This window comes from Echinops telfairi, unplaced genomic scaffold, assembly GCF_000313985.2.
Source record: "Echinops telfairi isolate 266 unplaced genomic scaffold, ASM31398v2 ScPeMD7_7410;HRSCAF=8448, whole genome shotgun sequence".
In the NCBI taxonomy this organism is placed as follows: Eukaryota; Metazoa; Chordata; class Mammalia; order Afrosoricida; family Tenrecidae; genus Echinops; species Echinops telfairi.
The window spans coordinates 1707993-1724536 of NW_022111310.1; the positions used below are offsets into that span (position 1 = coordinate 1707993).

At 48.1% G+C, this 16544-nt stretch overlaps 1 protein-coding gene and 1 non-coding gene across 2 annotated transcripts in view; both read right to left on the minus strand.

Annotated features, from left to right (window-relative positions):
* The window catches only part of SHB (SH2 domain containing adaptor protein B), a 114442-nt gene that overhangs the window by 93995 nt on the left and 3903 nt on the right, over positions 1–16544 (minus strand). The gene's annotated exons all lie outside the window — the stretch shown is intronic.
* On the minus strand, positions 1001–1158 carry LOC115871893. Its single transcript, XR_004047534.1, has one exon. It is a non-coding gene; the product is annotated as a U1 spliceosomal RNA (small nuclear RNA).

Here is a 16544-nt window from a genome sequence, read left to right on the forward strand (position 1 = left end):
CTCCCCCACATCCCCAGCTGTGAGGCTGTGGGCTAAACTTCACCCCTTATAAGTCACCAACACACACACATACACAACACACACACCCCACTTTGGGCTTGAGAGATCACTGTTGTTTTGTTGTTGGCGTTTTACCTTTGTGGTGAAGGAAAGATTCCGAGCGTCCCATGCTAGCCACTGCTCACATTTTGAAATAGTTCCTTCCAGTCTGTTTCTACAAATGCAGGTGGAAGTGGGAGAGAAGATCACATATGAATAGTTTTTTTTTCAATCCTGCTTTTAAAAAGCACTGCACAGTGAGCTGTTGAACGATCCAACTGTCCTGGAGTAACTCAGCTTTTGTTGGCTGCGTCTCATCTGCATACACACTTCAACAGTTTCCTCTGGTTGAACATTTAGGTAATTTCCAGGTTTTGTGGGTTTTTTTCCCAAATGCTATAGGTTACTTGTCAGGGTCCTTAAGTGTTGCAAATGGTTAACGTGCTTGGCTGCTAGCCAAAGGTGGGTGGGTTGGAGTTCACCCAGAAGCACCTAGGAAGACCTGGGCATCTACTTTTAAAAACCCATGGAGCTGAGTTCTAATGACATACACGGGCTGTCAGACATGACAACTGGTTTTAGCTGACACAATGCTGTTGGTGTTGCTTCCGACTCATAGTAATCTTATGCTCAACAGAACAAAGCATTCCCCAGGCCTGTACCTTTCTCAGTTGTCGATTGAGCCCATTGTTGCTGCTACCATGTCAATCCATCTCCTTCAGGGGCTCCCTCTTTCCGTTGACCCTCCATTCTACCAAGCATGATGTCCTTCTCCAAGGAAGGAGGGACTCCAAGGAAGGACTGGTCTCTCCTGTGTGATCCTATCCTGAAGCAGAACTGACTAGACGGCATTGGGCTGAGGGCTTAGTCCTCAAAGTGACATCTTGGCTCTTTACCGATTGAACGTACTTGACAGGCAGATTTGCCCAGTGCAATGACATCATTTGATTTTTTTTTTTTCTAGGGGAGAGCATGAACGCAGTCCCCCACTACCACAAATTATGAGTTTCCTACATTTGGGGAAATCGCAGGGGTCAGCACATCCGGAATGCAATGGATAAGCCTCACCCTGGGAAAACCACCTTCATGATCATGGTGTCTCCCCGGCCAGTTAAGTATGTTGTTTGATTTCTTTTTTTTTTTTTAATCGTTTTATTAGGGGCTAATACAACTCTTATCACAATCCATACATACATCAATTGTGTAAAGCACATTTGTACATTCATTGCCCCGGTTGTTTGATTTCTTGACTGAGGCTTCTGTGCGTGGTGACTGGGGATTCAAGGAAAAGGATCTCCTTGTTTATCACGATGTGTTTAGTGATCCAGTTGTCAGGATTTCCGTAATCAGGGTTGTGCCATCTATATATCAAGACCATCACCTGTTCTGAACCGTTCTCCGATGCTGATGCTGCATCCTTCATACAGCCCAGCTTCTTGGATTATCCGTTCAGGGGAACGATACAACCCCAGCACACAACAACAGGGGAATGATACAACCCCAGCGCACATCTCTTGGTCTACACACAAGTTCCACATGAGCATAATTAAGTGTCCTGGAATTCCCATGTTTCGCAATGTTGCCGTGGTCCACACAGTTGAATGCCTTTGTAACTCAATCACTGTGACTCTTCACCTGGTCTTCAGGACAAGTTCCTGGGAGAGGAACTGCTTTGTCAAAGAAGAACAACTTTCAAGCTTTTCTCTGGAGCCATCACGGTTTCCCTCCTTTGGACCTGGAATCAAGTCTACAACCTTTTAGTAGCAGCTCTGTCTTCAAAGTCCTTTCACAATCCTTTCATCTGACCTCATGACAGGGATGAGCACCCATTTAAAGATGGGAACAAGGTGACACATAAGGTTACGGACCTACAACCTAAACCCTGATGGACCCTACGCATAATGCTCTTTCCATGCCCTCTACTGCTGCTTCCACAGGTCTTTCCTCTGGCACTGCAAGAGATTCCCTTTTACCACCAAAGAACCAACAAGGAAAAAGAGGTGCACACACAGACACGCACACACACTCCCTACAGGACTAGACTGAACAATAACAATCAAGTGTTCTTGCCCCTAATTTTTAGACTGTGGATGCAAGATCCCCTTAGATTTCACATTCAAACTTGCCTTTGAAATGCAAATACTGTATATAGATTTTCTTAAAAAGCCAGGCCTCTTCCCCCAGGGAAGAAAGAAAATTTTGAGACTACTTAAGAATGTATAAACTACTTGTCTTGATACCCTTTAGAGATCTGAAACCCCTTCTCTGTAAGAATTGAGGTGGTGATTTTAAAATGTAACATGACACTGAATGAATGGAAGTGCACAGCTGAATTTACTTTCACGGGAAGACATCTTGGAGCAGAGCTGGAACTGTAAATGTCGGAGCTTCCCAAGACCCAGCACCCTGGAGCGCTTGCTGTTTGATGGAGAAACTGGTGAAACTGGGAGAAACCATCAAAAGCAAAGGCATTATCATATTTTGGGAATAACCAGTCCTCCAAAAGGTCAGGCAGTTAACAACAATAGAAAAGACATTTGTAAAGAAAAGGAAGAAAACAAAGACTGCACTAACTCAATTCATGAACTACAATTCCTCCTACCCAAACCAAACTGCCGTACTTAATCAGCATCTCTCTCTGAGCTGTCTCTATCAGCCATTTCTGCTTCTTCCAGGGGCATGGTGTGGAACCATCTTTAAGGGGTCCTGAAACAGAGGGTTGTGCCTAAATGGAGAGAGGTCTCTCTGCCTTTCCAAAGCCAGGTCCACTTTTATCCTAGACGGCAGATGATGACACCAGGTGGAAGACAAAACTCAGGGCGGTAGGGACAGAGGATAAGAGGACAGGAAGGAAGCAAGAGCCCATAATTTCTTTCCTTCTGCTGGATTTGGGCCAAGTGTATGCTGCTTTTGCTGGTTCCTTATGTGTGTGCACTTTTGACAACCTCTGGGCCCAAGACTTGGGTGTGTGGTCCAAGCTGTGACCGTGTGTCTCAGCTGACTACGGGTGATATGGAGTGATGACACTGATTCCAACATCTTGTCACTTCACAATCACACCACTTTTGCCTGGGTTTTCAAACACCTTCAGCAGTCAGCTGACTTGCCCCTGCGTATGGCTTGGCTTACTGAGCTGGACTGATGGCAAGGTTATCCCAACCTCTTCACAGAGAGAGTACTTCTTCTGGGATGTAAAGTGAGCTTTCCTGGCTGGAGTGGCCTGTCTGATTCAGCAGGGACTGTGCAAGAAATTGGCCTGGGATCCTCAGGGGGCTCTTCAATTGAGTCTAGCAAATGTCTCAAGGCTAATGTTTCTTCTTCTCTGGGGACCTGAAAGAATCTGAGTACTCTCTCAAAGAGCTTCTCCCCTTGACGAGTGTCCTCTAAGGTCAGTCTTCCAGCATAGGCCACCATTTAGGCCCAGCATCCAGGTGCTCCCATTCCTCCATGTACTGGGAAGCTGCTAACTGAAAGGCTGGTGGTTCAAGTCCAATCTGGACGCACCTTGGAGGGAAGGCCCTCCACCTCTGCAAGGCCGGGCTGCTTTTTCCTGCTCCATTTGCTGCACCAATGAGCAGTTGAGGTGTTGGCTAATTCCTAAAGGCCTCCTCCCACCCTGCTCCTGCCAGAAGGGCCACCAGGTCCGACCCAGACTCTATGACCACTTCTTCGGGCTCTGTCCAATTCTGACAGAAGGAGGACAAATGGCCCGGTAGACTGAGTAACTTACAAACTCACAGAGGGCATCTTCTGCTATTGACACAGCAACCAGAAAAAATCTATCCCCCTGAACAGCACTCTGGTCAATCTCCTTCGATTGACCAGTGTCATCTGAGAGCTGTCTAAGCAATCTAGTCGAAGATCTCAAGGCTGAAGGATGCGAACAGGGGTCAGGCCCTTGCTAACTCCACCTAAAGCCTCTGTCCTCCTCCTAACTGGGACCCCACTCCCGCCTGCTAGCTCCCTCCCTAGGGTGCAGGCTGCAGGCTTTCTGAAAGCACAGATTGAGCCTTTCACTCTCAGGCCCACCGCCTTGGACGGCTCTTGGTTACTCATGGAACAAAGACCAATGGCTGGCCTGGCCCTGGGGCCTACTGACACGGATCCCATCACCCATTCCAGCACCCCCCAACCCTTGGACTCCCCATAGCCTCAACTTCAGCTACTTGGGACTGCACAGCACCCCTCCTAGGATGCCCTCCTCACATCTCTCAACCTCCATACCCTCTCCATTCACAAGGCAAACTCCTCCTAGAAGCCCTCGCTGATACTCTTTTGACAGTTTGGGGCCTGGCCCAAACCAGACACTTTATCAGCACGAGAGCAGCCTTTTTAAATGACTCTGGCCTCAGGATGCTGGAACCACCGGGCAGTAGCTGAGAGCCGCCCTGGGTCACTATGCTGTACGGGTGAGGGGCAAATACAGGAGCCAGGTTTGACTCCTGGTTTGACCCCCTAGTGCCCCTCTGGCAAGGTACTAGACCTGTTTGCCTCAGTTCCCTATCTGTAAAAGTGGGACTCTTAATAGACTTGACCTCAGAGGGAGGGAGCACTGTGGGCATCAATGGGTTAACATATGCAGCACTTAGGAAAGCTTTCACTTCTCACTGGCTGTGGAGAATCATGGGTCAGATACAACCCGACCCATCAAGATCAGGACAAGCCCACTCTTTAAGGATGGCATCCCCAGGCCAGCAAGGGCTGCCCCCCACTGGTTTGACAGTGACTACGGAAAGTCTGGTGTTTTAGTCTGGCTGAGGTTCCAGAAAGAAGGTAGGCAACACAGAAGAACATCCATAATGCCTTTACTGTGGACCAGAGACTGTGCCTAGCCACTCGAGGTGATTGTACTTAAGCCCTGTATCAGAGGGGGAGTCAAAGGCTGGTGGAAGAGTGGGACTGAAAGAGAAGGGAATTTCCCCCACACTTACCCTGGAGGTCATTTTTACAGCATTTCCTCATTTGTGAAATGGGGGTTCAGATGGCGCCACCTCCACAACCCATCGTGAGGAGCCAGCTGGGAAGGTGTTAGGAGTAGTGCGCAGCCTCAAGCAGGAGCCCAGGAATGCATGCGGTGCTCACAGGACATGAAGAAGGAAACCACTCACCTGAAGTTACAAAGCTTCTGAGCACCAGACCAGAACTAGGATCTGAGCTCAGGTCTCTGACCCCAGAGCCAGGGCTTGTTCCCACCCAGGGGGAACACTAGCAGGGGCCTGTGTGCTTGACCTCACAGCTCTAGGTCTCTGTGGTGCATGGCCTTGCTAACTATACCCCTGTGAAGGACACAGCATCATCGCTGGCTTCTGACACCATGCCATTTTCAGTCGGACAACCTCTGCTCAGCTTGCTACTTGTTTAGGACTGAGGGCCCAGAATGAGAGATCCCAGAGCTGTACCCCTGGAATCTACACCTGGCTGCCCACCTTCTCTCTGTGTTCCGAGAGCCCCAATTCCACCTCTGAATCTGATGCTGCTCTCCACTCCTGGTCACTTCTCTGTAGTTAACTCTGCAGTGCCAACCGTCCCCCACCCGCCTGGCACCAGCTCCAAACCTGTCACTTCTTGCTGCTACGGCTAAAGAGTCCTTGCCTAGAGGAGCTGGTCCTGGCTGGTAGCCTCTGAGGAAATTTACAGCCTGTAACTTCCCTCTGCCTCTGAAGATATGATCAGAGGGTCTTCATGTGGAAGATGGGTTAGTAGACTGGTTCTACTTGACCTCCAAGAGTCACAGTGGGGAAGCAGGAGACTGGGTAGAGAATGGGATCAAACAACAGAGTGCTCATAAACACCAGGTACTTTACAAACACCTCCTAAATTCAAGTGAACATCAGAAAACTCTCTCAACTTTTGGGAAGGAGACCAGTCTCTCATCACTGGAAGTTTTCGAGAATGGATGGAGGAGTGGTGGACTGGGGAGTTCCTAGCACAGCAGTGTTCGACCTAGATGCACATTATAAGTGTCTGAGGAGCCCCCAAAGTCCTGACACCCTGGCTATATGGCCCCCAAATCATTTCCTTGGGCTGCAGTGGAATGTTTTCAAATGTCAGGTGACTGACACATGTTGCAGCGCAATAGGCAGTCAGCTCTGGCCTCTCAGAGCCATAAAAAGGCTCACCAGGGTTCAGAAATCTGCAGGTTTTTTTCTTGATTTATTCCCAGTGAACGCTCCTAGACTTAATCTGTTCCTTTGACAACTATTCATTAATGTCTCAAACATCACTGTGGACTCCGCAAGATGGATTATCCAGACACTGGCCCAGGCCAGGATCAGCAAACAACATCTCAGAAAGGGTTTCTAGTTGACTGAAGGATGCACTGGGGGAGGAGGTGGCGGGGAGTGGGAGGGGGCAGTTAAGAACTCAGTGACCCAAATCATCTAGTTTCTACTCGCTACAGCTTCAAGTCTATCTTCTACCCATAATGTACCCTGCTGGTGCCCATGTCCCCTGCCCCCCCCCCCCCCCCAAGTGCTTTCTCCTCCACTTAGAGGGCTATTACCTGCCTCTTACTCTGCTGGCACTGAACTTCTTGTCTTGCATTAGAGACACTTCTGGAGAGAGCCCTGAGTCCTTGCTGAGGGCTGGGGCTTACTCATCTGATTGCCCCACCGGACCTGGGACAGAACTAGAACTACATCCCTTTCTCAACAAGTCACTGTGTGGAAGAGGAAACAGACCTGCTCAGAGAAAGCCGCCTAGAGAGGGCAAACCACAGGACAGGTAGCCCCAGCACACCTGGACAATCTGGCCCCATGATCGTTGGCAGGGGGCGAGGGGGGAGGGAGGCAGAGACCACATCCACTTACTGCATAATGTCTGGTGCCGAAAGATGAAGTGCTAATGCCTAGTTCCTCTTAGATGCAGCGAGGTTGAAAGTGTAATGAACACATAGATATCTGCCCCTGAAAGGTGTCATTTTGGAAAGACAAGCCTTCATCATCATTATAATAGCTGATGGGCCCTCAGCACGGCCAGCCTGAGACAGAGTCAAAATGTTTCTGTCTAAAAAGGCACTTGAAGAAATACAGACAGGTCAAGAGCAAGGGAGAAGGTCCAGAAACAGCCTAGTGAATCAGGAAAATGAAATTAAAATCCTGCCTCATACCATGAAAGCAAACCCCAGGCACATTCGTTTCAATGTAAAAATAAGTACATTAATAAGACAAAGGAAGTAAATTTTGGTCCAAAGAAGACTTTCTAAGCAGCACATTCAAGAAGTCATGAAGAGCACAAAGACAGATAGAAGGGCAGAAAACAATTCCTTGGAAGGCATGGCAATCAGCAGACACAGAAATGAGAGGCAGCACACACACTTGTACAAACCATTCTGCAGCCCAGATGGCAGACAAGCAGGCTGCCATCCCTAATCCCCAAAGAGCTCTTACAAATCAATAAAAAGCACGACCCTGCAGTAGGAGAGGACGCCCACAAGACGCAAGTATAAGGACACAATTGTAGCTAAGATACCTCAAATGGTCTATCACTGTATGTTCAGGCAAATCAAGAAATGGCAAATTCAACTAACTGGCCTGCCCGTCCCCAGTGCTGTGCAAGACAGGTCAAATGGGCGTGGACTTGTCACAACATGAGAGAGTGCATCCAAATGTCACCTTCTTTTAGTATGACTAAATGAGCAAATCATAGGATATGTGAAAAAAAAAATATATATATATATGCCAGTAAAACTATGAAACATTTTTTGGGGGGAAGGAGGGGGGGGGCAGGGGGCAGGAGCCTTCTTCTGGAGCCATAGATGCTGGAACCCCTAAGACTAGAGTCCTGTGATAATCTCTACATCTTAAGTCAAAAATGTCCCCCTGAAGTCTTCTTAAAACCAAACAACAGTTTAGCTTAGCTGGCAAAGAATTATCTGCCTTGAGCACTGTGCTCTTGGAAAGATCAATCTGAACACAGGATCAAACTGATGGCAGCACCTGGGAAGATTAGATAAGAAACTTAGGGGGCAGCGAGCTTAGGTTAATGGGCAGGAATAACACAGAAAAGGAGGGTGAGCATGGGCACCCAATTTGGAGAATGTCACCAATGTCCGTGCACTGTGCGTGTAGAAATGGGTGAGTTGGTATATTCTCAACACCAACAAAAACAAAGACATTATTTAAAAAAAATTAACCTTTAATTTCAAACCATGTATCAAAAATTTTACCTTCTTGCCCAACAATTCTCTGTCTGAAAATGAATTCAAGGGGAAGGAGCAGGATAGAGAGGGGGCTGGGAGAGGGACAGCGTATACCTATGGGAAGAATTGGTTACAAAGGATTTTTATTACAGAGCTGTTAAATTAGTGAAAATGAATTAAGAGTATAAACACACAAACAATGCTATACAGCATTAAATTACTGTTGTTGACAGTTTAGGATAATGAAGACATCCTTCCCTGTGTTTAAGTGAGAAGAAATATAAGGACACTCATAGCATGACTCAATTTTTATGAGGGGGAAAATGAATATTTATATTTTGAAAAAAAGAGAGGCAGGGAACTGTAAAATGTTAGAGGTAGTTTCTTTGAGTTATAGACTTAGAGTTGGTTTCTAAGTTTAGCTCTGCCTATCTATATTGTCTACGGTGGTCTGTGGGTTATGCATGGGGCTAACTACAAGGTTGGTGGTTGAAACCCACCAACTGCTCCAAGGGAGAAAGATGAAACTGTTTGCTCCCATAAAGATTTAGTTTTGGAAACTATACAGGGTGGCTGTGTGTCTGAATTGACTCAACAACAGTGGGTTTGGTGGGGTCTTTTTTGCTGGGTTTTTTTGGGGTGTGTGTGTGTGTGTTATATTTCCTATACCAAACATGTCTCAATTTTGTTAAAAGGCATGGGGGGCGGGTAGTTACTGCAGAGAAACAATAAAATCCCACCTGCACTGTCATGGAGTGATGGGATTTCAAGAGGGAGAATCTTCACAGAAGCACACAGTCTCCTCTTTCTCATGGGAAATGGCTAGTGGGTTTTGAACCTCCAACAGTACCTTACAATCCAAGCTCACCCCTTGCTGGGGCAGGAAGCTGCCTCAGAGCTCAGCCCACTTACAACTGCCCCACACAGAAGGGCAGGTAGGGGCTGTGCATTCCAAGAATCACATACTGGCTCTGGGATGCACTCTTGGACCACAGTGCAATTGCGGGGCCATCTGACTTTCTGGGAATGAAAGGCCAACAAAATGTCCCATGCATCACCAGGAAGAACAATCTCATTATTTTCATTTCCACAATTTAGCTATGGCCTAGAGAAACCGAGAAAGTTCCATTTCTCCTACTCATCTTCCACCTCCCTGCAGCCCTGTCCAGTCAACTCTGCATAAGGGAACACTTCCAAGGATCAAAAGTGGACATCAGTGAAATGCACTGCTTCTGAAAACAGCAGCAGACCCCAATGAAGGAGGTCCAAAGGAGACCTGCAGACCAAACTATGGCACCCATCATTACCCCTGGCAGAATTCCAGACCACTGGGCACCCAACCCCTTCTCCCACTTACCTCTGTCCCTGGCTCCCCACCCCCCACCCAGTGCTCTGGATATATGCACCAACATAGCGCACTCTTCTAATTTGTCCTCAAGTTCCCTCTGGTCTGGAATGCCCCATCCCACTTTCCCCTGGACCCACCTCTCAGATGCTCTCCTCTTTCTGGTAGCTTCCCTGTTTCCACCCCTCAAGTCCTGGCCTGGGTCACACCGTCTTCTCTGGGTTCCACCTGCCAGGGCTGGAGGACCTGGAAGCCAGCATGCACCTTGAACTATACCCCCAGCACTGGGGGCTCGGTTATCAATCGAATCCACTGTTGGGCTGTGGCTACTTCCCAGTCTCCCAAGCTTATCTAAGGGAAACACTGTCCTCCCAGTGGCTTAAGCAAAACCCTGAGGCCTCCCTAACGCCTCTCCTCCCTTCACACCTCAATGCTGATCTGTCAGGAAACCCCCGCTGGCTCCATCTTGATAATATGTCTGAATTGACTTCTGACCATCCACTGCTAGCACCCTGGTCAGGGGGCTGCTGCTCTTCCCACGTCCTCACGTGTCCCTTCCAGCCTGCTCTCCGTGAGGCTAGCAACCAGAGTGCTCCCCTGCTCTGAACTCTGCTGGCTTCCCATCTTGCTCTGCATTAGTGGCAGAGAGCTTCCAGTGGCTGTGAGGCTGTATATCATCTGACCACACACCATCCTCGGCTGGAAACGGCCCCTTCATGCCTCCACCTGCTCCACTCAGTCACAATGGTTGGCATGCTACTCCTTGAGTCATTCCAGGCATGCCCCTGCCTCCAGCTTCCACGCTGGCTGTTCCCCCTGCTCAGAGCACTCTTGTCTTGCAGAGCCATGTGGCTCACTCCCTCATTTTCTTTGGCAAAGCTCTACCTGGACACCCATCTGCAGTAGCACCCCACCCAAACCCAGGCCCACCCTCCTCTCTTTTTCCTGGTACTTTTCCTTGACAAGATTCACAACCTGGACATACTCCACTGCTTGACTCTGCTCAATGGAGGGAGGATTTTTTCATCTGCTTTTCTCATGGCTGTCTCCCAGACCCTAGATAGAACAATACCTAGCATGTAGTGGATTGTCAGAAACCCTTGTTCAATGAATGAATGCTGAGAAAGGACTAGGTGTGGGTCCCTTGGCCCTGCCTACAAGTTAAGACCCAGTAGTGTAAGCTGTGTCCATCCCTCAGTTGCCTAACTCCTTAAGTCACTTCTCCCCTCAGGGGCCTTAGGAAGCCCCTGTCTGACTTGTTTTGCTCTTATTGCTTGGACGCAGTAGGCCTGAGTCATTTCCCACGGCCCTGACTCATTCTCTCTCTAGCCCTCAGTCCACTTCGGAGAGCCTTCCTCTACTGCCTAATAGGAGACTCAGTGAAACCCTCACCCCCCACCCCCCACCCCCGAGAAAATGAAAAGGAACTGAATGATTTAGAGGAAAATGTGGTCTTCCTCGCTCCTACTCTCAGGAAGTCAGTGCCTCTGAAAGTGAAACATTCACAGAACTATTACTGGAAAATACCACACAGGAAGAAAAGGAAAATTCCATTATGAAGGCACGGTCCTCTGTCGGCGTGCCTCAGAGCCGACTCAGTACAGCATTTCAGAATCAAAACACACTGTGAGGAGGAAGTCAATCAGGCTGTCACCTTCCTGTGGGCCCGTGGCTCTGCTACGGCATCTCCACTGCACAAGGCACTGGGCACAGGCTGCGAGGCTAGCAACCTGGACGCTGGCTCTGCACATCCCTGAGAAGTGGCTTAATTACATGCTCTTCCAGCTTTAGGAGACTTCCAGAAGGGGGTTGGAGAAAGAGTAACCCTAGACACATGGCAGAAAATTCACGAATGACACTGCAGCTCGAGGTGGAATGGCATAGTGGCCACATGCTGACTGGCTGGATCACTCACTGCCATCGAGTCAATTCGAAGGAGATTCAAATTCCATCATGTGCACATACTGGCTTTGCAACCTTAGACAAGTCATTAACCTCTGTACCTCAGTTTTCTCAGATGTAAAATGGGAACAGTAGTAGCACTGACCTCAAAAAACAAAGGTAAACAGCCCATAACTTAACACAGCCACAGAAATGTTCACTTATATTGCTTGTATTATTAATTCAAATGATTATGCCTTTTTTGATTGAAGCACCTCCTGGTTCTAGAAACCTTTCCTGCTTCACTTGGTGGAGAGGAACCTTTTCTCCTTGGCTCCATGGACTCAAGGTCATGACCAGAATCAGCTCAGCCCCTGCACTCTGTAGGTGAATCGGCCATGCAGATCACACACTGGCTCCTGGGTCCTCCCTAGGAAATAAGCTCCTTCTTATGGCTGGCACTATCCACTGTATCCACAGGGTTCCTGCCTGCCTTTAGCAATTCCTCTATCCACATAGGCCCAAACAGAAGCTACAAAGTCAGAGGGGCAGAGCCCACTGCAGCCTCTGACTCCATCCTGCAGGAACCCTGGCATCACCAACACCAATCAATGCTTGGAGAGCCGCCAGGGCTTCTGTCATCCGCCAACCCATTCCAGCTTTGCTTCGAAGTCACAAATCCCGTTGTATTTTATAGGGCTAAGGCTGAATACAGAGCTAAGTCAAAATGGCATGGTGGAGACACCTGACCTCCCTAACATAAGGAAGGAGAAAAAACAGCTCAAGAATGATTGCTATGAGATAGAGGTCAGACATGCCTCCAACCTCCAGGACTCTTTTCAATTCTGACAACCAATTGTTCCTCCCACGACACTCTCTACTTCTCTCTGGTTTCAATAGTTCGTTGCAGTGGCTACACTCACAGACAACACTTATAAGAATAGGTTTTATTACAGAAGTAACAGGTTACAATTCAGGACAGGAAACAACTCAGGATACAGTTCTTCAACCAGGGCAGCCTCTTCTCAGCAGAACTCACAGGCACACCCCTCCACAGTCCCCCAGTCTCTTATCCCTGAGGCCTCTTGGCCTCTGTCAAGCTTGCGCAAGTCTTACAAAGCTCTTTTAACTCTGCAGGTAAGTGTCTGGCACAACACTCTATCAGCAAGTTTCCTGCCCACCCCTGGGTTCAGAAGTCCAACTCCGTCTGTGTCTGCCTCACGGTTCCAATACCACTTCTCTGCTACCACTTCTCACTATTGCCTGCTGTCTCCAGTGTCACAGCTCTGCCTCCTGGATAGAAGAGGTTCTCGGTGCAAGCATCCCAGGTCCAGAGTACATGCTGTACCCCTAGTTCTTCTTTCCTGCTGGTCATGATGTCCCTTTCTGCCTCTAAGATGGTTCACTTCACGCCTAGCTTGATGGCAAAACTGACCAACTCCCACATTAGGGATCCATACACCTTATTTGTATGGCCTTAACACAAAGGTGCCATGTACCTTTATTTAAATTAATAATAATCCCCTTGACTGGGCACAAGCACTTCTCACTTGCATAGTTCTCTCTAGTCATTTGGCGGTCATTACAAAGACTATAGTTAGAAGGACTACATTCAATAACTGACTGCACCGACTCCCCATGGATCCCTTAGCTCCATGCGTAAGATATGAAAATCAGCTACAAGCTGAATTACGCTGAAAAAGGTTTGATCCTGGCCTTCAAACCAGTTCAGCTTGGATCAGTCATGGCCAATAACACTAGGATGAACCCTAAATTGTTAATATGTGGGTGAAACAGAACTCTAACAGGAACAGGAGAGATTACGGGTCCAAGCCCAGCTAGAAAGGCAAACTCCCTCAAAGAGCACAGGAGCAAAGTGAGTGTGCACTGCCTAGCCACCAAACCTCTGGACCACCTGAGTCTAAACCAGTAGTGGCCGGCTGTGCTGCTCTGAATGGGTTACTCTCCACTCTAAAACCTACACTCATTGCCATCACTGTCAGTTCCAACCCATTGCACCCCCCAGGAGCAGCAGGCTCCTGACAGGGCTCGACAAGTCTCTTCCGACTCTCCCATTCCAGGACTCTGACCCACCATTGTTCCCATTCCTGTTAAAATGTTCTGAATCAGCCACATTTTTTTAAGACTCAGGTCTGTTCTGGTTTGGCCAGGCCCGAACCACAAATCGGCTTGAAGCTCTGGCTGGACCACATGCCAGTTTAGCTTTGCTCGAGGGTGGAGGAAGCCACACCTGGTTCAGATTTGCCTTTTAAAACCGATTTTATGGTCAGAAATGCTTTGAGGGGAGAGAACAGGGTCAAGTCTTGAGGGTCAAGTCGAGGGATAATCATTCATGTTCTGAGATTGTCAGATTAGAAAGGGCAGTCACCTGATCTCCTTTAAGGAAAGGGAAGTTCCATGGAGATAAGGGCTAAGGTACCAACTGGTCTTTTCTTAGAACAGAGCACATGCAGCTTTGCCAGTCCGTGGAGGGAGGGAACACTTGGAGTTAAAATGAGAAGACATGACAGTTACAAGACACACATTTTGTGCAGCCGTCCCCTTGGGATGCGCCAACTCTGTGCGCAGAATTTTTCTATGAAATAACTCAAGTGCTGTATTAACATCTCATTTATGGCGCTCAGAGGCAGATGGGGGAGGGAGCTATTTGAGCCAACTCTGGGGCATCTATAGCCAAGTAAGGCCCAGGCTGGAAGGTGGGGAGGGGGTCAGGGCAAGGGGGTGCAAGGAGAGGTACATTACGGCAGAGAAGACACATAATGTCCACTTCAGTAAATATCGGAGACTTACTCTTGCCGCTCACATTGTGGAAACTCTGATACAAAAGGTTTTGAACTCAGGCTCTATGCAAGAGTCCTGGATCTATCACTTGGTAACTGTAACCTTAATTAGGCAGGTCATTAGCATTTCTCCTCTCTGCCTCAGTTTCCTTATCCATAATATGGGAGCAATACTGCCTGTGGTAGTGTAGATAGCACCAGTGAAGGCTTGTGTGTATCCGTCCCTTTGTCATGGGCTATGCAGCTCCTCCCCGTCTTTGAACAGTAGCTAGCCTTGTGATTGGCTTTGGTCAACAGAATTCCGTGAAGGAACAGCATTCCAGTTTCCATCCTCAAGAAACCTCCCAGGCTTCTGCTCTTCCTTGGAACCTTACCGCCACCATGTGAACAGGCCTGGGCGAGCCTGCTGGAGGATGAGGGACCACATGTAACAGAAGCCAAGTGGCCCAGCCAAGCCCACCCAAATACGCCATAGGGCCCAGTCAGGACCAGCAGAACTACCTACCTGCCCCATACTGACCACAGAAGCACAAGTGGGCCGAGCTGAGAGCATAACAATTACTTAGCTGACCTGGACAATGAAAAGGAGCATATGGATGAAAGCATGGGCTGGCACACTATGACCTGTAAGCCAATTGGCTATTTTTGTAAATAAAATTTTATTGGCACACAAACACACTCATTCATTTATGTATTGTCTATGGCTGCTCTCAAGCTCCAATAAGCAGTTGGAGCTGTGATGGAGATTATATGTATGGCCCACAAGCCTAAATATTTGCTACCTGGCCCTTTAAGAAAAGTCTACTGTTGCCTGGTTCAAGCCAACTCCTTTCAAGATGATTTGCTATATAGCAGTAGCTAGAAGTCCTGGTGGCCTAGTGCAATGGTTCTCAACCTTCCTAATGCCCCGACCCTTTAATGCAGTTCCTCATGTTGTGGTGACCCCCCAACCACACAATTATTTCCGTTGCTACTTCATTTTGCTACTGTTATGAATCAGACGACCCCTGTGAAAGGGTCATTCGACCCCCAAAGGGGTCACAACCCACAGGTTGAGAACTGCTGGCCTAGTGGGTTATGCATTGGGCTGCTAATTGCAAGGTCAGCAGTTCACACCCACCAAGGATCTGCGGAGAATGAAGAGGTTTTCAGTTCCCATAGAATAACAGCCTCTGAAAACCCACAGGGGCAGTTGTACTCTACCCTGTAGCCTTGCAATGAGTCAGAATTGACTAGATGGCAGAGAGTCAGTGAACGGATACAGCAGCTAAGCCTCTCCTGCAGTGCTTGTGAGGATTAAATAACCAATTAACACGATCTGCATGAGGCCTGGGGAATAGAGTTCTCTTTTGGGGAATCAAAGGGAAAAAACAGATTTGATAGAGTATTTCTCTCACAAGAGCCCTGGTGGTGCAGTGGTTAAGCGCTCAGCTCCTAACTGAAAGGTCAATAGTTCAAATCCACCAGCTGCTCTGTGGGAAGAAAGATGTGTCAGTCTGCTTCCATCAAGATGACAGCCTTGAAAACCCAGAGCAGTTCACTCCATCCCATAGGGTCGCTGTAAGTCAGAATCACATACTAGTTAAGCACTGGAAAATGTGGCTGTGGATCAAGCAGAAATGACTGAAACTCTTGTTTGACCCTGGCATCAACCAGCTAGTCCAGCATCGGGGCACACCCCCACCCCAGAACCTTTGTGCAGACGCTGCACTGGCATTCATCAGGTACTGCTACTGTCTCTCTCCCCTACGAGACCTTGAACAGCTAGTTAGGGTGACAGCAAATTAAGAAACTCCCTTCTTGGAAAGTCAGCCACCACTTGAAGTTCTCGGAATTCCCACTGCAGAGTGAGTGGGGTGTTGGGTGGGAGAACTCAGAAACGGCTGAATGTTTTCTTTAAAAAACAACAGACATGATTTTATTTATTCCACAACCATGGAAAACATGTTATTCTACTCAACACTGTGGATGCTGAGAAAACTGGGTGTTGATACACATTAGCCTGTATTTAGAACTCAGGAAACTGATGTCATGATGCATCTTGACTTGTCTCAGTTGTGGTAGAAATGATATTTACTTAATTATGATAAAAGGAACAGAACTTCAGCAGAAAACATGACTTGATCAGACTTGTTTTGCTGCATACAAGGGAGCCTGCTAGGGAACTGGTCTCCACTGTCAGGATTTTTTATAAAAAAAGGACCCAGCCTTCGCCATCTCTTCTCTGGACTGGACTGTCCCCTGCCAGATCCCACCTCACCCAGATTTGGGCAGCTGTTTCTACCATGGACTTCTCCTTCTCCTTCTCCTCCTCTTCCTCCTCCTCCTCCTCCTCCTC